Source organism: Perna viridis, chromosome 8 (genome assembly GCF_037379345.1).
Source record: "Perna viridis isolate PV_CMFRI_1.1 ecotype Kerala chromosome 8, ASM3737934v1, whole genome shotgun sequence".
Classification (NCBI taxonomy): domain Eukaryota; kingdom Metazoa; phylum Mollusca; class Bivalvia; order Mytilida; family Mytilidae; genus Perna; species Perna viridis.
Window position 1 is genome coordinate 44,230,515 of NC_142452.1, and position 25,640 is coordinate 44,256,154.

Sequence of the window (25,640 nt, forward strand, 5' to 3'; positions counted from 1 at the left end):
TATACAGGGTTTAAATTCCTTGTGCACATGTTTTGGTGTACATATTGGAAGCATGATACTCTGTTGGTTTTTTATCAAATAGTCAAGGCTTTTTTGTCCAAAAGAATCAGTTATGTGCACATTTATGGGTGTTTGGTATACACTGGTTATCCTGTTATTCTGATATGATGTACAGCCCTGTTCACAAAGGGAAACCAGAAAAAATAGGCTATAGCTCATCACTGCACCACTCTAAACTATGAACGCAATTCTATTTTTATGACAGGTTAAATTGATCCAGCCGTTAAATTTTTAAAAGAATTATATGCATAAAATTTTGGAATAGAAGCAAATGCGAAGTGAATAACCGACTTAAATTCAGTGTACTTGTTTTCTTCGAGTACATATTGATTGGCTATTAACAAAATAAAAAAGTAAGTTTCATTCATTTTATTTGTAGTCATCAAGCAAACTTAACATTCAATATATATTTTCAAATGACTGCTAATTCATAAATTCATCACAAAATGCAAGACGAAAAAGAAACTGCTTTTTTTTTTTAGCTTACTACAATACTGAGACACATGTATAAATTTAAGTTAAAAGTATTACAACTACTGCTAAAATAGTCAAACAAATGAAAAATGCTGAAAAAATTATCTTCATTTCAGCTAGATGGGCTACCTTGCAAGGTTAACGAGTCCCATCTACCAGAGGCTGACTGGTTAAGGCGCCAGTAGTTCGCCTTCGCCCAACCTCCGTCTGTCAAAACAGTTCCCCACGAGAAGGTGGAGTTGCACTTAGTTGACGGAGGCTATGAAAAGCATGCCTTATAAAGAGCATTTTATAGGATTTGGGAGCTTACTTCCCAAATCCACTCCTTGGCAATATAACAACCATTCTGGAACCAAAAAATTAAAATAAAAATTTAATGCTTAAGTATGAAAAATCTGTTCCCGAGAATACCCCTGCTATCCTTAAAATAGACTAGTTTTTAATCATACAGGAAGCCGGTTCAACATACATTGTACCTAAATTCTGCACAATACATGGTAAAGGGTCCTTAATTATACCATTGAACTGTAGGTGCCGAGAACAAATGTTGCCCCTAATGTGTATGTAGGCATGAATATTAGATTTATATCAATTGTTTTGGGTTTTTTTTTTGGTATTTTTTATATCACTTTTTACCACTACTTGCTTTGTCCTTCGTGTTTTAACAAATTTTCTTTGATTTGAGACTAATTCTACTTTCATTATATGGTGAATGTGACATTGCCCAAAAACATGGGCAGGACATCAATTCCTCGATCCTAATCGAAGTTTCTGTATAGAGGCAATATTTTAATCTGGTATGGTAAGCATGGTATAAGATGAAAATCACATATCAAATGACTGACACTTGCAGTATGGGGAAAATGTCAACAAAAACTATTTATGATGTAAATTACCAGATGGGGGACAGGGATAAAATAGTTACCATTACAAAAAAAAGTTTTTCAGTGTATTTCAATTAAAGAACCAAAGCAGAAATGCTAAAATATTACAAAATTCAATACATACAATGATTAACTAAAAGAAGATATAGACTTTGAAAATACTTAAAATTTATCGTTAAAAAACTGAATAATTGCCAAAACATGGACTAGATCGTGCTGAGCTGAATGATTGCCAGAAACATATTTACAGGTTACAAAAGAATGCTATAAAATGATCATATTTTTGTGTAGTGTTCAGAAACAGTGAGGAAGTTCCTTGCATGAACCAGCAACATAAGGTATTTTGATCCTAAAGGATAAATAATGTACAAAAATATATTTTTTCCCCTTCTTTTTTATCTTTTGTTTCTTTTGCTTTTAACTGTTCTTAACTTTTTGAATTCATTTTTTTTATTTTTTTTTTATCTTAATATTTTTTACATTTTTGTATTTTTATCATCATCAGTTAAAATTGTCAATTCTTTTGTCTTCATTCTGATTAATCTGTCAATTAATCACATATGAACTTGTACTTTGACCTCCAAGTTTATGCTCCAGTTGCCACTTGTTGACCTGTGGCTTCTGTCTATTGCTTTTGACCTGCAGTTAATTCCATTTCACTGCTTTTTGACCCACAGTATGTTTTTCCGGTCATTGACTGAAAAAGATGAAAGAAATCAAATAGAAAAGAAAGAATATGAATATTTACTGCTGTAATCAACAAATAATGAAATAGTAAAAGTGCAAAAAAAGACAATAACTCCTACCATAGCTTAATAGATTTGCATGAAAAATTAACAAATTCTGATAAACTTTCTAGTTTTGGCGATACATATTCTTTGGCCAATCTGAAGCTTAAATAGCCTCTGGCAGCCATCTTGTTAAATCAAGCTGAACCAAAATCTTACAACATTTAAGTTGTCCCTTTTATTATTTCTGCCAAGAATGGTTGCTATTGGCTAAAAGAAAACAAAGATGTATAGTTTTCCGGTGGTAACTTCCAGTGGCCATAGCCACCCGATGAGCCACCGAAGCCCTACAAAAAGTGGATCCATTGTAGAAAGCATTCAGGTCATTAACCCTATCAAGCTTCAAAACATTGGCACATGTGGTTTCAGGAGTTGATCTTTGAAAATTGGCCAAACAGGAGCTTCAATAGCCTCTAGCGACCATCTTATTTACCATATTTTGGTGTGTATTATGGGCACATTTTTACATAGAATATTTTTTCCAGAACATTAGGGGTGTATTATGCATCAATATATAAGAATTGGCCACAAATAAAGGAATTTGCTATGAGAAAAGACATTGCATAATGTAAACAAACTGGAAGTGAAATGTTAAGAAATTTTATCTGATCATGAAAAACATCTTTAAGTACTGACTTTGTAGTGATAATTTCTTCAAATTATGTTTAAATGTCTTAATAACATGTTTTGAACAAATGTTATACATTATTTCCTTATAAAATGTCATGGTTCGAGATCTAAATGAAACAACTAAAAACCAAAAAGTAACAAAATTCTCTTTTGCCAAACTCTCCTTATCAAATGCTTTTGCTGCAGAAAATTATTATGATACTTATTTTGATTGTTTCTTACCACTTCCTTTCTTAAAAGTATGTTTTTAAATGAAAAATTGGGAAATTCGAGTTACAACCAAAACCAGAAATGTCCTATTTTCCTGACTTTCGATTTTGTTTTATAAGCCATTTCATACATCCTGTGTCAATTTTATCAAGCTTCGAAATTAAAATTATTTAATTTATGTAGCTACTGATCTTTACACAATGTTTAAGCTTGCATATAACTTTCTTTCCTTCACATTTTCGAAGGAAATACTGCCTCAAAGTAAATAAATTGATGGATCAAGTGCAAAATATCCATCTTTTGTCTCACGAAATTTACTGCAATGTAAGTCTAAAAAATTTTTTTTCATATGTTTAAACCTTCAAAATTGCACGGCGCACAATACATAAATGTGTATTATACGCACCAAAATATGGTAATCAAGCATAACCAAAAGTGGACTCTGCATGTATTCTTTTTGCCAAGTTAGGTTAAATTTAATCTAGGGGTTTTCATGTATTTTTAGCAAAATATGAATCGTTTATGAACAACAGACAATAGATGCAAAGTGAAGGCATTAACAGGAACCTTTTGTCCAGGTGAACTAAAAAGGTAATGCCTCCAACATGGCTTCACAGATTTACATGAAAATTTGACAAAAGATAGATCTTATCAGACTTGACATTTTGTCAAAATTTTGATAAACCTAATGATTTTGGGGAAATAATCCTTTGGGCTAGATGAGCTTAAAGGCATATATGATCTGTTCCATTGTACATTAGTAAACATACCTTCTGATGATATGACTTTATATATATTGGAGCTATCTTTAGTGATCTTTTCCCAAGGACAGACATCCACTGATTACCCCTGCCAAAGATAGATATGCCAAAGGCCTCACAAGAAATCCCCCCAGATTTCTTGCAAGAAGTCTCCCTCTCATTCAGGATTAAGTGCATGTGTGTTAGTAAGGGGTTAAATGTGAGTTACATTAGTTTAATGAGTATTTTTAGTACTTGTTAGGGTTGTTAGGGTTGAATGATATGGAAGACAAATTTGAATGGATTTTGAATATTTACTTCCCTCCCTAAAAGTCCCCAAAAAGAAAAAAATTAGATCAAAAATCAGTTTCCGAATGTCCTGGGCTTCAGCTGGAAGTTTTGCTGTTCTGAGTAAAGCTGTTCTGAAATCACAATAAGTTTGTCATAGAGATAAGCATATTAGAACAAGTAGATTTGCTATAAGTATTCAGTTGCTTTGAATTTGATTCCTATCTACCATTTCTTAACCACCATTTTTTTTTTGGCACATCAACAGTAATAACTAGGGATGTCAATGAGTACTTGAGTATTCCTTGACAAGTCTGAGAATCAAGTAGCATTTGAGTTACCTGGGTACTTTATAAAAAAAATCTTTCTCGTTTGGGTTTTTTCCCATCCTTGCCTTTTATATAAGAAACAGTGATAACCTTAACATAAAATAACATTTAAAAACTGGAGTTTCGATAATACCTTCAGACTTACCTGTATATACACTGTATGTTTCTTTGTTCAATAAATATGATAATCATTGACTTGTATTTTTGATCTCATTCAAAGCCTCCAGAGGAGTTTTAATTAATGTTGTATGGTGTTATTTTTAACTTAAATGTGTGTTTCCTATAAAACTTGCTGTTTTCCTCTATTAGCCAATTTTACGAAGAATAACATAAATACAATTTATAAAATGAAAAAAACTGGAACTGTTAATATTATCATAGCATTCTATTTTTAACATCATTGTCCAGCATTAGATAATATAAGAGATGTAGTGGGTCTTTGGTAATCCCTCATACCAAGGGAGTACTCAAGAAGTCATTCAAGACAACACTGACATCCCTAACCAGACATCTATAAGAGTGATACCACAACATATGAAAAATAAATAAAGTCTGGTAAACAGTCAATTTTTCTGGGGTATAATAATAATTCTTAATAACCTTTACCTAGATTAATATAATTACACTTTTTTTATTTATATATATATTGAAAGCTTCAATGAGTATATCAGAATTAATAAGTCATAAAAAAAAACTGTCAAATACAAAATTAAGTTTGCTCCAATGATCAAATTTTCTCAAATATCTGATCTGTCATTTTACCTCAACCAAAGTGATTTTAGAGGAAATGTATTCGGAAAATTGTAAAATGTAGAGAACACTGTTCAATAACTCAAACAAAATTTGATAAATCAAAAAGGTGGTCAAAATACAAAATATAAAAGATATTTAAGAGGTAGTTGCATACACGCAGATGGAGAGATTCAAACAATGGACCACAGAAATACCTCACATAAAAGTGCTTTTTTTTTTTGGCAGATGCGCTAGATTTTTGGACAGTGTTTATGGTGATTCTTATAGGATTACCTAAAACTAATTTATTACTAACCTGACCAACAAGGAAGGACTGCATCACCTCTGTAATTACTGCAGAGAGGCTATTGTCTGTACATATATACATACAAGACATTCACAAAACTGCAAGAGGACAAAACAAAAAGCTAATGTTACTAGAAATTTGTGAGCAAGCTCACAAAGAATATAGCCCTCGCTTCAAATAGACTTTAAAAATGTTCATCCAACAATAATTATATTCCTTCATGACTATCTCCATATGAGACCTAACCTTCATATAAAATTACATATTGAACTCCCTTGAGAAGTTAGGCCAACAAGGTTTTACCATGTAAAACATTTCATTTGGATTATCTCCCTTTTGGAGAAATCTGAGAGTTAAAACATTCCTGCATCATGAAGTTTAATGGTCATCATGAACTCATGTATCCATCTGACCATGAAAACTGATTTGTTCAACTAGTAATAGAAAAGCAGAGGATGCTTACCCTATCAGTGCACCTGGTCCATGCTCATTTACTTTACTTAACATAATTTTGGTTATTTTATGTATGTTGTGTGTGTCTGTTTTCCATGCCTGGTCATCATTTAATTTTATTTTCATCAAGGCAGAATCCATTTTTAAAACAAGTACTGTACCTTCCATAAACTGGGAAATACTTCAAATACATGTTCCAAAATGATACATGTATGTACTGTTAAGTGTTGACCTCCACATAAACAGCCTTTAGTTCTGTACCTGTAAAAAAAAACATAAAATACATACACAATCAAATAATTCAAGCTGACAAAATTACACCTTATAAAATAACACACTGCTGGAAAATTCTTGATCTCTGTCAATTCTAAATGTTTAAAACTGTTATCTGGTAAAAGGGAAGATCTTCGGGATTGTTTTCAGGCTATTATTTGCCCCTTCTTGCCCAAACTTTGTAAAAAATTCAAGAGCAATGGCACTATACTATGTAAAAGATGAAACCAAAAAAAAAAAGGGTTCAAGACACCGTAACACAGTATAGCCACTCTCCTCTGGAGCAGTGGTATAAGGGAGTAGTGACACCTCCGGAACCCCCATTGTAATCACCACTATGCAATTATTAATATAAAAATATCTACCTGTCCTGGATATTAAAAATTATAAACACTAACAATAAAAGAATTGAGTAAAAGTAGAAACCTTCTACTAGGTGGTGATGACAAGTACAACAGATTGTTACATTACAATTGCATTCGGTAGCAATGTACTGAATTTAATTTTTTTTCACCAATTTCTGTCTATGGCTTTCTAAACAGGGATCATAGATTTCTTTAACCATTAGTTCTTGTTCAACCTCCTTATTTTAAATCTGAATAGGAAGGATTCATAAAAATAAAAACTTTCTACTAGAGAGATGCAAGATTACTTACCTCTCGACCAATGTAAAGTATCTGTAATCGTGTTCTGATATATTGACTAGTATCCTCTGAGGGCCATGTTGAGAGGTTATATCACATTCAGCAGGGTACCTTGGTATGTAGTTAAGCCTTACTACATACAGAAGGGCAGTATCACTGAAATCTGTTAACCGTAATTTCAGTGAAGATAGCCAATCAATTAAGGCATTGTTTCTGCAGAAATCCTTCTTTGCTTTACTCAGGCAACATGATTTTCCCCCTCAAGCACAACATGGAAGATATAGCCTGCAGCAAATAAAAGTGAAGTGTAAGAGCATTTGTTTGTTTCACTGTATGACAACTCAAATATAGAAATATATATATAGAAATATAGAACATTTATCTTTTAGTACTAACTTTAATCTTAATTACTGCTTCCCTTTGACAATTATTAAAACAAAAACTTGCTTTGTGAAAAGAAAATCAAAATATGTCTTGACAATATAGCCAAATACAAGTACAATATCACATACAATATGTACTCACATTTTACAGAACACTTCTAAGACTAATGTTAACTGATCTAACACAGTGACATGCTACGTATCTTCTCCATTTGTCTTTTTATCTTTATTTTCTTTTTTCTTTTTACATATCTATCATCATCAGTTAACAATGTTTACTGTATTGTCTTAGTTCTGATCACAAATTAACTTGGTTTTTGACTTCCAAGTTCATGCTCCAGTATAGCCACTTGCTGACCCGAGGCTTATTTCAACTGCTTTTGACCTGCAGTTTATTCAATTTCACAACTACAGATTTCTTCCTGTTCTTTTTTTGTGTTCTTGTTGTCCCTTCTCATCATCAGATAAGCTTGTCAATTCTTATGTCACCATTCTGATCACAAATAAACTTGGTTTCTGGCTTCCAAGTCCTGCTCAAGTGACCACTTTTTGAACTGCAGTTTATTTTATTTCCCCAATGTCTGACCTGCAGCTTTTCTCCACTGCTTTTGACCTAAAGTTTATTTCATTTTACCTCTTCATGACCTATGGTGCTGGAAAAGATGAAAACAACAAAATAGGTAAGAAAAAATCGGAATACATCCTCTTGTATGCAGTTGTTTGTTTGTTTGTTGGGGTTTAACGTCCGAGCAGCAATATTTCAGCTATATTCAGACGATGAACATGAAATTGATGATAAAATGAACATAAATAATGATGCAATGAAAAAAAGGGATGGGACACAAGGACAATAGGGTCGACAAATTTTGATTGCCACTGGAAATAGGGAGAGGTGGGTAGGGTCGGGCAATTTAGCCTCCTGTGGCGGAGCCCTATGGTTCCTACTCTGGGAAAATACCACAGTAGGGTTCTTTCACGTGCGAGGAACGTGGCATCTTTCCCAACACGGTGCTGTAAATAATTAACTAAAATTAATTGCTTTTTATATTAAGTGGAAAAGACTGAAAAAAAAAACACGTTGGGTATCTGCTCCAGCTAAGAATCAACCAAAATTTTCTCCCTAAAAATGGGGCATCCCCTTAGAATCCACTGAGGTTTCTGATAACAACAAAAAATATTTGCAGGAAAAGGAGGTAAAAGGAACAATAATGTAGAGCCAATTAATATTTTTTTAGAATAAAAACATTAAAATAGCTTAAAATTTGTAGAAAAAAGAAAAAGGCTAATAACTCCAACATGGCTTAGGTCTCACTAACCACTTCTAACTTTTCCAGAACTTTACTGATATTTAACATTGATCATTAAAAACGAAAGTTTTTCTCGTGGCGGAGAGGTGGCTTCCTGCCACATCTCATATGCCAGTGAAGTTTTAATGCCATGGAGTATTTCATTGAACTTCTCAACATCCTGTACATTTACAGAATTAGTCAATTTGATGAAATTTCCTCCCGTATAATTTTTGTTTTTAAAAAGTGACCTGAGAACCTAGGCAGTTTTTTTGTATGGCCTTACATGAATAATTTACCATAGATCTTATCATGTTGAAACTTTCACCATGGCAATATTTTTTGCAAGATCATAAATTTCCATATAGTTCTATGCAGAATTCCTTCACGAACATTCATACCAATTTTGGTTCTAACTGGTACAGTTGTGTCAGAGGAGACTATTTCAATTCAATAACATCAAAATAGTGAAAAAAATATCAAAAAAGAGGCTCCCAGGAGCCTGAATTGCTCTCTGTTAAATTTTTGCCTTTCAAGGGCAATAACTTCAAAAAGGAGTTGTCCAACAATTTTGACTTCATGAAGACTTTGGTAGGACTTATCATAAGGATCATTTCATCAAATAAAAGTTTAATTCTACATACATGTATTACAATTTTCAAGATATTGACTGAAAACTGCTAAAACAATTTGTCTTTCAAGTCTTTCACTCTTACATGGATTCTTCTGGCAACTTTGATCCATGGAGATTTTTGTAGGCCTTACAATAAGAATCATTTCAGCAATTGAAAGTTTCATTCTATCATAGTTTTTCAAGATATTGGCTGAAAACTGTAAAAAAAAAAAAACAATGTCATTTTATACCTCTCAAGGGCAATAACTCTTAGATGGAGTCGTTTGACAACTTTGTAGGCCTTATAAGGATAACTTCAGCAATTTACAGATATTGGCTGAACCTAACAGTTTTGGAGATAAATGCATAACTCCTGTCTGACCCCTAAATTCTATTTTTAGTAACAGTGGCCATGTTTTTTAACCTACCAAAAATCTAAATGGTAATTTTATTTAGGATACCCAAAAAACCAAAATGATTACAAACTTTCATTGAATTCTGTATAGTAGTTTCTGAAAAGAAAATTTGACCACAGATAAACCTCATCACGCTAGATACTTTTGTTCATGTCAGAATTTGGTCAAACCATATAGTTTTGGAGATATATGCAAAAATCTGCAGCCTGACCCCTATATTCCACTTAATGGTGGCCATGTTTTTTAACCAATCAAAAATCCAGTCATTTTGTTCAGGATACTCCAAGGAACAATCAACTTAATTTTCATCCAAATCCATTCAGTAGTTTCAGAGGAGATGTTTGAAGCAATTTTTAACAAGGACATCGACAACGGACGCCAAGTGATGGCAATAGCTTACGGCCAGGTGAGCTAAAAAAGCAATAACATGGTTTCACAGATTTACATGAAAATTTGACAACAGATAGATCTCATCAGGCTTGACACCTATACACTGTCAAAATTATGATAAACCTAATGATTTTGGAGATATAATCCTGGGGCTAAGTGAGCTAGGAAGTGAACGCCGTCTGTTTCTTTATAAAATAGTGTACATACCTTCTGATAATTTGATTTTACATATACTGGAGCTATCTTTTGTGATCTTTTCCCAAGGACAGACATCCACTGATTACCCCCGCCAAAGAGATATGCCAAAGGCCTCACAAGAAATCCCCCCAGATTTCTTGCAAGAAGTCTCCCTCTCATTCAGGGTTAAGTGCATGTGTGTTAGTAAGGGGTTAAATGTGAGTTACATTAGTTTTATGAGTATTTTTAGTACTTGTTAGGGTTGTTAGGGTTGAATGATATGGAAGACAAATTTGAATGGATTTTGAATATTTACTTCCCTCCCTAAAAGTCCCCAAAAAGAAAAAAATTAGAAAAAATCAGTTTCCGAATGTCCTGGGCTTCAGCTGGAAGTTTTGCTGTTCTGAGTAAAGCTGTTCTGAAATCACAAAAAGTTTGTCATAGAGATAAGCATATTAGAACAGGTAGATTTGCTATAAGTATTCAGTTGCTTTGAAATTTAATTCCTATCTACCATTTCTCAACAATTTTTTGGCCCATCAACAGTGATTGGGATTACTGTGCACTATAGTCGCATTTCCTCTTATAATGGCACATTGAGTGACTAATTTGTTGCGTCATATGCGCGCATTAAGTTTCCATCATTGATGATGGAGTGTTGTCTAGTACAAAAGGCATGTTGGTGTCTTTTAATGTTTTATTAGCTGCAGGCGAATGTTTTGATCGCCACGTTTTGAGGGGATTTGAAGACCGGGGAATGAAACAGTTCTTAGTCGAATTTTTAGCTTACATATTCTTGATCGCTTATGCGTTTAAAAGAACAATAAACATTGTTTTAAAGAATAAAAATAATTTGATAATATCAGAAAAGCGTGGACTCGCGGTCCCATTTGAAATTGAAAACCTTTTTAAGCTAGACCCAAAACAGAAGAAATTACCTTTTTCAAAGCCTAAAAATAGTAATGATGGTAATTACAAGAATCAAACTGCAATTGTTGTAGAAACTAACTTGGCAGCTGGACACGATTATGAACCCCCTTTTGAAAAAATTGATAGTAGTCCTTAAGTACCCTCCCCCCCCCCCCCCAAAAAAAAAAATCTAAAATCTGATTGCAGCCAAACAAAAAAATACTCTTTTCTATCATTTTTGATGAACTACTTTAATAGCCAAGTTAGGGTCTAACTGATGGGGGATATGGACTTTGATAAAGCACTAGACAATACATTAGTATAAAAACTCAAACAGAAAAGAAGTAATTTTATGTGACAATTAATTGACACATTAATTGTTAACTGTTCATAAACAATTGATCTGCTGTGTAAATTAAATATCTATTCAATATCTATGTCTAGCCGGCCTTAGCTGCTATTCCAAATTTTGTCCCATGATTTTTTTAGAGTGGCCCATTGAAACTGAAAATGTCCCATTGAATTGAAGGGTAAAGGGGCCATAGTCCCATTGGCAAAATTTTAATCCCAATCACTGCATCACGAAATATATGAGCATTGGCTCACTAGTGATATCCCTGCTTTCAATCGACTATGAAAGAAATAAAAGAATATTTTTAAACAGGAAATTGTCAATTTTTTTTTCAGAAAATGAATCCCACCATATGGCATACCTACAGGAAGTATTAAAATTTCAAGCCACTATGACGAGTAGTTGCAGAAAACCATGGTGGGTGGGAAAAGTGTTACAGACACGTAGAAACAAGGGTAAAACAGTATATATAATAATAAATTCTTGATAAATTTATACTTTTTTATTTAATGAGTATATCAGAGTTGATATGACAAAAAAAAAAAAAAAGACAAGCGCATTAAGTAAAAAAAATAATTGAACCATTACTTCCAGGTTTATCTTTTAAACTGATAACAGTCCAGTTTTAAAACTCAAAATATAGTTTATTTGTTTAAGTTTGATTGAAGAAAACCATAAATTTCAGTTTTGTTATTTTGTTTTTGCACTAACAAAATTCATTATTGCAAACCACAGATTTGTATCAACACAGTGTGTCAAATACAAAGTAGAGTCTGTTCTATTATCAATTGATCAACATTCTCATGCAAAAAATATCTGATCTGCCATTTTACCTCAATCAAGTAAGCAGTGTTTTCAGAGGAAATGGATTTGAAAGGTTATAAAATATTGAGTTCTATAATTCATACAAAATTTGTTAAATCAAAAATGTGGTCAAGTATCTACATCTAAACATTACAAAAATATGTCATACAAAATACGAAAGATATTTAAGAGATAGGTACATAAATGCAGATGGAGATTCAAATAATGGAGCACAGAAATACCTCACATTGAAGTGGTGCTTATTTTTTGGCAGAGTTTTGGACGGTTTATGGTGATTCTTTTAGGATTACTTTCCAACTAATTTCTTACTTACCTGACCAATAAGGAAGGACTGCATCACCTCTGTATTACTGCAGGGTACCTATAGCAGTGAGGCTACTGCCTGCATATATATACAAGCCCTTCACAAAACTGTAAGATGCACAAAACAAAATTCTTTAATATTTCAGTATCCTTGAATAAAACAAGAGTCTCCCAGGAGCCTGAATCGCTACATTTAAAGGGCAATAAATTTAACAAGATGTTGTCCAACAATTTTGACTCAAGAAGACTTTGGTAGAACTTATCATAAGGATCACATCACCAATTGAAAGTGTCTCTCTATATACCAGAGTTTTCAAGATATTGGCTGAACCAATAACTCATACAAGGAGTCGTTCTGACAACTCTTATCCCTGAAGACTTTTGTAGGCCTTGTAATAAGCCGACGACACAATGGACGCCAAGTGATGGCAATAGCTCACATGGCCTTTAGCTATGTGAGCTGAAAAGGCAGGAAATTTTAACTAGGTTTCACATTCCTTCCAAACAAATGCAAACTTAGCTGTGAACAGTTGAGTAGATAAAGAATTAAGCTCACTATTATAAGAAATTAACTCCTGATGTTTAGTCCATACATAATGGAACAACTTGTGCTGAATTACATACATATTTGAAATAATTCACATGAATTTTGAACTTTAAGCTGACAAAATGTGAACGGTGGGTTGTGTCCTTAATTGACATATTACAATTGAATTATGATTAAATGTGAAATCACTGAGTACATGTATTATTAAAACAAGTACAGTACCTTCCATAAACTGGGAAATACTTCAAATACATGTTCCAAAATGATACATGTATGTACTGTTAAGTGTTGACCTTCACATAAACAGCCTTTAGTTCTTTACCTGTAAAAAAAAATACATACAATTGTCCATACACAAACATCTATTTTCATAAAAAAGAATAAAAGAGTAATCAAGGGAACCAAGGTTATTGCTGTAATCAAAAGAATGTAATCCAGGGACAAAGACCAAACATGGAAAACAGACATACACAACAAAGAACATGAAGTAACTAAAATTACATACAAAGTAACAAAAGCAAATGAGCAACTTGGACTCCACTAAAATCTGGGAGTATGGACCAGGTGCATCGGTAGGGAAAGCGTCCTCTGTTTTTCTAGAAACAACCACCGAGTTGCTCATAACAAGTCAAGTCCAGGGTAGACAAACGAGGAAAGGAAAACTATGACCCGTTGAATAAATCAGTTTTCATGTGCAGATGGACACACCATAACGATCCACGAGTTCATGATGACAACCATAAAACTTCTGTAGTGATTACTTTAATCTTGTAGCAACATAACCCTGTTCCAGAAGCCTATTTGTTAGAGTTCTCATAAAGTCAGTGTTCGAAATTCCCGGTCGTCCGATCGTCACCGGCGACCTGTGTTGACCTCGGACGACCTCAGTTTGTATTCTACTCGTCCGATGGACGACTGCCAATTTTAAATGTATTACAGGACACTCACTTCTTTTACTTTCACCTTTCACATTATTTAAAACAATATTCCTTAAGTTTTATTCCGATTTATTTTTGTCTATCGATCGTATTGTAAACAAAGTAAAAATCTGGTTTCTCCGTCATCGGTTCCGACTTTACATTAGGATTTCCTATTTCCGGTTTTATTTTGACCTTGATTGTTTTTCTAAAATGTGGAAATTTGTGACCGGTGCAAAAGCACCAGCCCCCAAAAAGGAGAAAAACTATGAACTTAATAGAAAACCAAGGACTTTCAGAAATGAATGGCTAGAAAACCGCCCTTGGCTACGTTTTTGCCAGGAAAGCGAGGCAATGTTCTGTGATGTGTGTCAAACTGCAGGAAAACATCTGAATTTACAAAAGGCTGCAAGTCTTTCCGTGTTGAGACGGTGAAAATACATGAGAAAAGTGAAGCACATCGCCATGCTGAGGAAATTAAGTTGAACAAGGAAAAAAAGGTAGGATGTTCAGTCATTGTTTAAACTGTTATTAATGCATGATTTTCAATGTAAAAGTTTGATCAATAGTTTTCCTTTACCATCAATTTCTAAGTGTAGGTCAAGATATGAGGCTGACCTCACAGTGTCTGTTGTATCCTTTATCTCAAGTTCTTTGGGGTAGATGCGATGTACCAAATCCCCGAAATTAGGATTGTTTAAAGATAATATGTCATCTATATACCAGAAACTGAGATTAAAGGATCTAGCTAAACAATATTCTTTCTTTCAGATCAGATCAGCTGTAAAGTCCACCTCATCAGAGTGAAAGAAAAGGTCAACAAGTAAAGGAGCACAATTTGTTCCCATTGGAATGCCGACCGTTTGTTGAAAAACAAATATTTTGTCTATTAAAAATTCCAGCATTTTGTAAACAACTTCCTCTGCATATTTGGAAGATGATTTGGAATTGTTTCTTACAAAGTATGAGGAATCTCTACCAAGAACTATATATTTGTATCTAGGTGTACCATCTTTTTTGGAAAAACAATGATGTATAATATTTTAAGTCAGGATTTTAACTAAGTATGAAGAATGCAAGTATACAGTGTTGAAAAATCATAGGTTTTAATGCTATTATATTCAGATAATAGTCTTGAACTGATTGTCTCCAAAAGATCTTTTGAATTTTTCAGGACCCACATTGAATTAATACCACTACAGGATTAACAAGTATTGTAGTAGGATTGTACAGTTGTGAGCATAGAAGTTAAAAGTTTTGAAATAGGTTTGGTGGTACATTTTCCAGCTATGAAACATTGTTTGTATGGATTCTTGCAGAGTATAGGAATCCAGTACATAGACGGTAAATCACAATCATCGTCCTTGGCAGAGTGACCAAAAGAGGATAGCACAGATTTATGGTTTTCCACAATCGCTTCTTTGGAGAGTGTGGTAGCAGTATAGGTCTTATCACTGCTATTATTTTCTAAGTCTACCTCTGATAATAAACATTTTATGTAAAACAGAAGGGCAGTATCACTGAAATGTAAAAAAATAGCAAATTACACCTTATTCAAAAATATATTCATTGCTAGAAAATTCTTTTGGATTTTTTAATGTTTAGGTCTTACCTCCAATTAAATATGATGTACATGGGCAGGTCTTGGAGGGGTCCCATTTGCCCATTTATGCCCAATATTAACAATTATTTTTTAAAGAAGGGGGGTGCACCATAGCAGTATTAATATAAAAAATTTACATTTCCTGATTTAAAAAAAAAACTTTTATTATTATAAACACTATTAAAAAAAGAAAATAGGAAAAGTAGAAACCTTCTGCTTGGTTGAACTGCTCTTCATACAATAACTTCTGTTCACTGTTTATTGACCTTCAGCAAACATCCATTGGTTCTGGTGACCTATAAAACATTCACAATTCCTAAATACACATTTTTGTTTAATTCATTTAAGCTTAAGACTACAAGTAAAACAGATTGTTACATTATAATTGCATTTAGTAGCAATGAACTGCATTTAATTCTTTGTATCAATTTCTGTCAAAACTTCTGTCTATGGCTTTCTAAACAGGGATCATAGAGTTTTTATCCATTAATTCTTGTCCAACCTCCTTCTTTTAAATCTGACTAGGAAGGATTTATGAAAATAAAATACTTTCTACTGGATACTTATTTGTGAACAGACTGGTACACAAATTTACTTGTTATGCTTGTATAAATGCAAGATTACTTACATTTCTACCAATGTAATGTATCTGTAATCATGTTGCTCCTGCTCTGTGAAATATTGACCAGTATCCTCTAGGGGCCATGTTGAGAGGTTGAATATCACATTGAGCAGGGTACCTTGGTATGTAGTTAAGCCTTACTACATACAGAAGGGCAGTATCACTGAAATCTGTTGACTGTTATTTCAGTGAAGATAGCCAATCATTTGAGGCATTGTTTCCGCAGAAATCCTTCCTTGCTTTACTCAGGCAACACGATTTTCCCCCTCAAGCACAACATGGAAGATATAGCCTACAGCAATTTTTTTTGGTTTTAATTAGCTTCATTGAATGACCACTCAGAAGGGATATAGAATGACTACTGATTTTTAATTTGTCAAGCTAAATTATACTTCTATTTTTATCTTTTAATATGAACTTATAATTAATAATTATTTTACCATTGGCAGCATAACCATAAATATTAAAGAACAATTACCACATAAAACATGAGCTCACATTTTATAAAGCATTTATAAGACTAATGTTACCTGATCCAATGTTGTGACATGCTGTATATCTTCATCTGTGTCTTCATCTGTATCTTCATCTGTGTCTTCATCTGTATCTTCAGGCTACAACATAAAACTTTGATGTTATGCTCAGAAAAACAAAATTACTTTAACAAAGTTTTAGTTGAAGTCATGTTTGAAGTGTATAATTCCACCAATAAATCATTCAGGGAACCAGGCAGGTAGTCTTGCTTGAGTTTACAGCCCCTTTGGAAGACTGAATAAAGGAGGCTGATGAAAGAATCACCACAAAGTACCAGAAACTTGTAGATGATCGTAAGCAGCCAGGATGGAGGACATAGTGTCATAAAATAGTAATATAAAGAGGCTTTGCAAGGCTAACGTTGTGGACCTTGGTATATTGGTAGGGACAGATAGACGGCATCCCAATGGATTTGGAGGAAGAGAGAAAATGTGAGGTAAAGTGCAGTGTACTAGTGAACAGTCATAGTAAAGAGAAAATTTGTGGGAAAGTGCAGTGTACTAGTGAACAGTTATAGTAAAGAGAAAACAGCGGAAAAGTGCAATGTACGTACTAGTGAACAGTTATAGTAAAGAGAAAATGTGTGGGAAAGTGCAGTGTACTATTGAACACTGGAGGTCTTGGAGGAGTCCCATTTGCCCATTTATGCCCAATATTAACAATTATTTTTTAAAGAAGGGGGTGCACCATTGCAGTATTAATATAAAAAATTTACATTTCCTGATTTAAAAAAAAAAACTTTTATTATTATAAACACTATTAAAAAAGGAAAATAGGAAAAGTAGAAACCTTCTGCTTGGTTGAACTGCTCTTCATACAATAACTTCTGTTCACTGTTTATTGACCTTCAGCAAACATCCATTGGTTCTGGTGACCTATAAAACATTCACAATTCCTAAATACACATTTTTGTTTAATTCATTTAAGCTTAAGACTACAAGTAAAACAGATTGTTACATTATAATTGCATTTAGTAGCAATGAACTGCATTTAATTCTTTGTATCAATTTCTGTCAAAACTTCTGTCTATGGCTTTCTAAACAGGGATCATAGAGTTTTTATCCATTAATTCTTGTCCAACCTCCTTATTTTAAATCTGACTAGGAAGGATTTATGAAAATAAAATACTTTCTACTGGATACTTATTTGTGAACAGACTGGTACACAAATTTACTTGTTATGCTTGTATAAATGCAAGATTACTTACATTTCTACCAATGTAATGTATCTGTAATCATGTTGCTCCTGCTCTGTGAAATATTGACCAGTATCCTCTAGGGGCCATGTTGAGAGGTTGAATATCACATTGAGCAGGGTACCTTGGTATGTAGTTAAGCCTTACTACATACAGAAGGGCAGTATCACTGAAATCTGTTGACTGTTATTTCAGTGAAGATAGCCAATCATTTGAGGCATTGTTTCCGCAGAAATCCTTCCTTGCTTTACTCAGGCAACACGATTTTCCCCCTCAAGCACAACATGGAAGATATAGCCTACAGCAATTTTTTTTGGTTTTAATTAGCTTCATTGAATGACCACTCAGAAGGGATATAGAATGATTATTGATTTTTAATTTGTCAAGCTAAATTATACTTCTATTTTTATCTTTTAATATGAACTTATAATTAATAATCATTTTACCATTGGCAGCATAACCATAAATATTAAAGAACAATTACCACATAAAACATGAGCTCACATTTTATAAAGCATTTATAAGACTAATGTTACCTGATCCAATGTTGTGACATGCTGTATATCTTCATCTGTGTCTTCATCTGTATCTTCATCTGTGTCTTCATCTGTATCTTCAGGCTACAACATAAAACTTTGATGTTATGCTCAGAAAAACAAAATTACTTTAACAAAGTTTTAGTTGAAGTCATGTTTGAAGTGTATAATTCCACCAATAAATCATTCAGGGAACCAGGCAGGTAGTCTTGCTTGAGTTTACAGCCCCTTTGGAAGACTGAATAAAGGAGGCTGATGAAAGAATCACCACAAAGTACCAGAAACTTGTAGATGATCGTAAGCAGCCAGGATGGAGGACATAGTGTCATAAAATAGTAATATAAAGAGGCTTTGCAAGGCTAACGTTGTGGACCTTGGTATATTGGTAGGGACAGATAGACGGCATCCCAATGGATTTGGAGGAAGAGAGAAAATGTGAGGTAAAGTGCAGTATACTAGTGAACAGTCATAGTAAAGAGAAAATTTGTGGGAAAGTGCAGTGTACTAGTGAACAGTTACAGTAACGAGAAAACAGCGAGAAAGTGCAATATACGTAGTAGTGAACAGTTATAGTAAAGAGAAAACAGCGAGAAAGTGCAGTGTACTATTGAACAGTTATAGTAAAGAGAAAATGTGTGGGAAAATGAAGTGTACTAGTGAACAGTTATAGTAAAGAGAAAACTGTGGGAAATTGCAATGTATGTACTAGTGAACAGTTACAGTAAAGAGAAAACTGTGGGAAAGCGCAATATATGTACTAGTGAACAGTTATAGTAATGAGAAAATGTGTGGGAAAATGCAGTGTACTAGTGAACAGTTATAGTAAAGTAAAAATGGAAAGAAAAAGAGAAAGAGAAAGAATGTCAATTACACCAGGAGAAGCAGAATGATGTAAGCCATCCAGTTTCAGGTTCAGACTTGGGTCACTTGAGCAGGAGCACCTCTGAATGTTGTACACATAGAATATCAATGAAACGGCAGGAGGACTCCACCTGATGATGGAATAGGATTAGTATATAGATGTTTATAAGGTAATGCAGAAGAAGACAATATATACCGATGTAACACAATATTTTTGACAAGACCCTATAGATCTTTTAAATTACGTTTTCTGCATTTAAAGTAGTAACCCTTAGTTCTCTGTAAGAAGAAAGCATTGAATTATGGTGAAAAAAGGTTTTCCATGAAATCCTTTTCAAAATATTATCTGAAATGCAGAAAGCAGATCTGTTTATACTACTTGATGATAATCCATATTTTTCACCGTATTCTAAGGAAATAATCCGTAAAATCATGGACTTTCTGAAATTTTAACAAAGGCACTATAAAGATATTCACAATCTGTAGAGCGTAATTTGCAGTCAAAATTCGTAGAAAATAGGGAAACCATGTAAGTAAACACCTCTGAGAAAGGCATTCATTTCTTTTTTAAGTGTCAGTATATCAAGGCAAAGTTCATTTTGCGAAACATGGGGCAAGTCACTTCCCATATGCATATTGCCTCACAACTTCAAAATATAGATGCCACACATACTTTCCATCCTAAACACAGAGCATTTTGAAGATTGGTGGGAAAATCAGTCACCATGACAACAGCATCTTTTATCTGTGTTTGATTTCAACATACATTTTGTACATGTAGAAACCAGATTTCATCCCAATTTTGGCGCATTTTGAAATTTTGGTGTATTCCCCCCTCCAAATCTTGTTTGGCATGTCAATTAACTTTACTGTTGTACAAAATTTAAAGTTCCTAGACACCTAGGTTTTCAAGAAATTGCTATGTCCTGTATTTTGACCTTTTTTTCCTTATTCCGCAGCAATTTTAAAATGGCAACTTCTTTTTTGAGTAATGAAAACTTGGGGTTCAACTTCAGATGGTACCAGATATGTGTCAACTGTTTTATTAAAACCAGTCATATGGTTTCTGACAATTTCTTCCCCCCCCCCAGGAAATGTCATTTAAATCGAGGCAATTTTAGGCAGAAAAAATCAGTCACCATGGCAACTGGCAACATATCCTTCCTTTTTTTTTTTTACAGTATTGTTCAACATGCAAAACCCTTTAATAGTACCAAATAGATTTCGAAGATAATGCAATGTCCTGTATTTTGACCACGTTTCCTTAATTGGCAACCAATCCAAATAAATTTTTCAAGGCTATAAACTACGTGCCAACATTGTTAAATTTTTGTTTTTTCAACTCTTGCATTCAATCATAACAATTGTTTTGTAATTCAAGATTATCCTCGTACAAGTAAATTTCTAGGATTTGATTGTCTAGGTTCACGTAGACCATGACTGCAGGGGCATATACATGTAAATGAAAATTACATGAAATTTTAACTTTTTTGTGACGCTAAAGTAACTAAACAAAATACACAGTACCATTGATCTGGCATGAGTAGTAAACTGAATTAATCAGAGAACTTAAAATCAAAATTAAGTAACATTAAAATCTCAAATTTCAGTCAATAAACCATGAAAAAAATATGGAACTGTAATGAAAAGATAATGCAACTGCATACCAAATACAATTGACTTAGCACAAGTAACATGTATACAGTGATTCATTATTAACTGACCTAAAATGTATGAGAAATCTCAACATAAATTTTTTTACAAAGACTGTGACATAAACAAGAGGCTCCTAGGAGCCTATATTGCCCACCTGCTTGAATTTCGCCTTTCAAAGGCAATAAATTTAACAAGAAGTTGTCCAACAATTTTGACTCAAGAAGTCTTTGGTAGGGCTTATTATAAAAGTGATAAAATTCTATCACTGTTTTAAAGATATTGACTGAAAACTGTCATTTTTCCCATTTCAAGGTCTCACTAACCACTTCCGGGTCAAATGGCCATGTAGTACCAAAAACACATTGAATCTAGAAATATGCATTGTAAGTGCATTATTAGTGTGTATTCTGATAAAAAGTAGTCAAAATAAAGCTTAGAATGTGTACATCAAAATCATATTTGTAATTTACCACAAAAGTGTATGAATACTGTTTACATGTGCGAGTAATTTGATTTTTGAAAGAAATGATACTAAAAATAGCAAAAATCGTTGACCCCTATGTTCTATTTTTAGTAACAGCGGCCATGTTTTTTGACGAATTAAAAATCCCCAAATCAGTTCTATAAAGGATACCCAAAGGAACATTCATGTTAAGTTTGGTTTCAATAGGTCAAGTAGTGTCAGAGAAGATTTTTGAAAGAAATAACATTAAAAATGGCAATAACTCCAACATGGTTTGACAGGTTAAAACCAAAATTTGACAGAGATAGATCTTATCATGCTGAATAATTTAACTTAATCAGAATTCAGTTAAACCTTACAGTTTTGGAGATATATGTGAACTACTACTGTCTGACACCTATGTTCTATTTTTAGTAATGGCGACCATGTTTTTTCGACAAATAAAAAATCCCCATGTCACTTCTATGCAGGATACCCCAAGGAACATTCATACCAAGTTTGGTTCTAATCAATCAAGTGGTTTCAGAGGAGAAGAGTTTTGTATAATTGTTAATGACGACGACGGACACCAAGTGATAGCAATAGCTCACCTGGCCAAAGGCCAGGTGAGCTAAAAATGTATGGAAGAAACAGATGGTGATGCAGTGTCACACTGACACCAAAAAAACATAATTTAGTTCATAAGTGATACAACAATTATGGAAATCAATAGACAAATAATAGTCGAAATAGGTATATATTCTACCCAAAGAATTTTGTGAAATTCTGAATAGCTCAGAGTTGTGCAGCAACATTGTCCATTTTGTTTAACCTAACATGGTATTTTAGCCACAACCCCTTAGTACCAACTTCTTCAATGGGATATCCCAATGCACCAAAAGCATGCATGTAAATAACCAATGGCGTAATTGATTGACATTTGATAGTACTGATCCACATTGAAAAAAATGTGTTCAGTTGGTTAAATTATGGGATATCGATGATTATTCAGCGTAAACAGATCCGAAGTCATTCATAATCCCATAATCAAACCAATAATTGAAAAAATCTTGAATCAAGGAATCTTGAAATTTATCAACAATAATAACAACCTTAAAAGTATATTGGTAAGGGGATGACCACTTCAGTGCTCGTATTTAGCTACTAGCCTGAAGCCCAGGGCTATTGATTTGGGCTAAGGAAAAGGACTGCCATTTGATTCTGAGGTGGGGGGTGGGGTGGCAGTGCTGTAAATAAAGATTCTGACCCTGAAAATGTTGAAAATAAATATTCTGCCCTACACATCTTGGACAATAAAAAAAATATTTTGACATCAGTCAAGATACTTCATGCATCAAATTGGAAATAAATAATATTACCCTGATGTGGTTGAAAATAAATTTTCTGACCCTCCTCAGAATCATAGTTTGTACAAATCCATTCTGTCAGGTATGACAGGAAACTTGATTATTATTTGTTTTTGTGTAATATAAAACTTATTTGTAATTAAGTTTCACTTACTGGCACAAATCCACCTAAGTGCAGTTCCCCCGTCTTCTCAACATGGTTCAGCTATAAATTAAAAGAAGAAAATAGAGACCTATGTCATAAAAAGCCAAGAAATATGATTCTGCAATATATCGGATAAAAACATTATTTAAAATGTCTGAGTTCCGGCTGGCAATTATGTTTGTGTACTGCATATATTGATCAAACTACTAGTGATAGAAATAGTACTAAGAGTAAGAAAATGCTTGAAACTACATTTGTACTTGCCATGCTTAGAAAATTAGATGTACTTGGCTTAATATGTACTTAATTACAAATTTAATGCCTTCTGTTCTAAAATTACTTGCACCTAAAACACTGGCTATTATCCATGAAAGGATAGAATTATCTCCCTTGTATCTAAATACTCTCTATATCTAAATACATCTTTTCAGCAAAATTAAGATTTCCGGGGGCTTCATTGCCTAAACATGCTTTAAAAACCTGTTAACCCCATGTAAAAGTGTCAAATTGGATTATCTTTCTTAGGAAACATCTTGCCATAGTTACATGTATTACTATCTTGATTCTATCATCCTCGTAGATCTGCATACTTGGATTTATAATGCCTAGCATTTCCGTTATTGATGTAATGATATATTTCAGAGGTTGTATTACCAAAATATTTACTAGTAGATAAACAAATGCATACAGTAATTTCTGATATACCCCTAACTTCGAAGGGTATAAAAAAAATCCTATATGTAGCTAAAAACTGTTACTGAACTTACTCATATATACATGTAATAGCTAGGCAGTATTGTTACTCACCTTGGCCTGCTGGTATCCACACCATTGTTTCCACAGTGACAAAGCAACTGTGTAAGAATTGCATCAACCTATCATAAAGAAAATAGAAGTTCATTACCTTTTGGTTAAGAACATTAGACATGAGAACTTTTAGAAAACATTAGTAAAACAAGCGTATGTAACTATGTATACATGTATATTAAACAGCTGATAGAGAATATGAATTGATTTATATTTATGTATCAATAAATATTAACAAACCTTTTTTTTGAAAGGGTCTACTCTTTCAGCAGTTATGATGATTTGCTGTCTTTAGAACCTTGGGATGCAATTCTGTAGCTGTCTTTCCCCAGGAATCAGACCAAATCTTCCCCCACCAAAGGCCTCACAAGAAATCCCCCCGGATTATCTTGCAAGTAGGCTCACCATCCCATTCAAGGTTAGTGGTTTTAGTAGTATTAGTTGAACAAGAATGGACGAGCGTTTTGAAATGAAGAATTCAGTCAGAGGGTCCTGTAACCTATGGGAACTTGGCTTCTGCAGCTTGCTGTTCTGAGTACAGCTGCCATTTTCTGAAATAAATGAATCATCCTGTAATTTAGGAAAACCATTCAATAACATGTTTTAATTGTAAATACATGTATAATGATGCAAACTAAAATGTTACCTAAAATATATATAAAATAAGACTGAACACATTTTAAAATAGATTTAGCATTTTATCACTTGTATTGAAATACAACTTCAGTATAACTATATTTTCACACAATCTATCATATACTACATTGTATAAGGGTACTTTCATCATTAAGATCATTGCATTAGGGGAGTTATTCTTTTAATTTTCAAAATCCTGGTATTTCAAGGACACAAAGTCTAATAAGGAGACAAATCTCAACTCAAAATTTTAGTAAGCATAATCATATGGATAATTTTATCAATTAAGTTTTTTTTTCTAAAATTACAAGACTAAGTTATACACATTAGTAGCAGCTTTGAAGTGCCAATTGTTGCTTTTAGCTCAAATTAGGGGTTGCCACACAAGTTTGAATCATTTATGAATACAAATTTATGTATCTTCCCCGAGTTACATTATTTTGATTTCTGATAGAATCTTGGTTCCCTTGATTTCTCTGATACACAATCCACTGATTAGTTTATATTTAAAGAAAAGTTAATCACTACAAATGATAACAGACAGGAAATGATGGCAATACATGTACATGTACATCATAATTTAGCTCAGGTGGACTATTGAGCTGAAAAGTGCAACAGTGAATACTTTACCTGACATATAAGCTTCTTAAACCACAAGATAATGGCTGACCTACAGGAGGGTAGGCTGACCCTTTCTATTGTACATGATGTGGACTGCAGGGGCTTCTATCTCACACCACTCAGAATGTACCTCTAAAACAAAACAAATAAAACTGCTTTTAATTTAAAACCTGTAAAAATCAGTATGATGGGTTCACTGCTCTGTAAATTGAGTTCCACGGACTGAAAACATACTTGTATACATGTACTTGTACATCTCACAGCACAATTTATGGAACCAGAAAAATACATGTAGAATAAAATACACACTAAGCCATGTCTTTGTATTGTATCATGCCATGACCAGTTAATGAAAATGTTTGAGAAAATAAAATATTGTATATTTCAAATACAATACATGCAATTTCATGCTCATTAGCTATGACATACCACAAATCTATGGCAAGGCAAGTTCACAATTATGTTTAAAATTTGCAAAAATTAAAGCCTGGAACCTTAAATCCTTCTTTCAAAAATAATCTGGAACCTCTCATGTCAAAGGGACTCGTTAAGGATGATTTTATGGGTTATAGGCCTACTAGGACGGTACTATCAAGAGCCATACATACATACATACATATAGTGACTTAATGTACAAATATGCTCAGAGTTCATTAATATCCATTTTTTATAAAAAATTAAAGCA

At 33.4% G+C, this 25,640-nt stretch overlaps 1 long non-coding RNA gene across 1 annotated transcript; it reads right to left on the minus strand.

Annotated features, from left to right (window-relative positions):
• Nucleotides 1-411: 411 nt before the first annotated feature.
• On the minus strand, nt 412-23,684 carry LOC148610665 (uncharacterized). Its single transcript, XR_015924732.1, has 15 exons — nt 23,156-23,684; nt 22,901-22,951; nt 18,447-18,504; nt 16,686-16,759; nt 16,162-16,447; nt 15,744-15,829; nt 13,236-13,335; nt 12,477-12,574; nt 10,108-10,495; nt 7,338-7,848; nt 6,825-7,097; nt 6,057-6,156; nt 5,452-5,540; nt 3,817-4,208; nt 412-2,115 (listed from the first exon to the last, which is right to left on the minus strand). It is a non-coding gene; the product is annotated as an uncharacterized LOC148610665 (long non-coding RNA).
• Nucleotides 23,685-25,640: the final 1,956 nt, after the last annotated feature.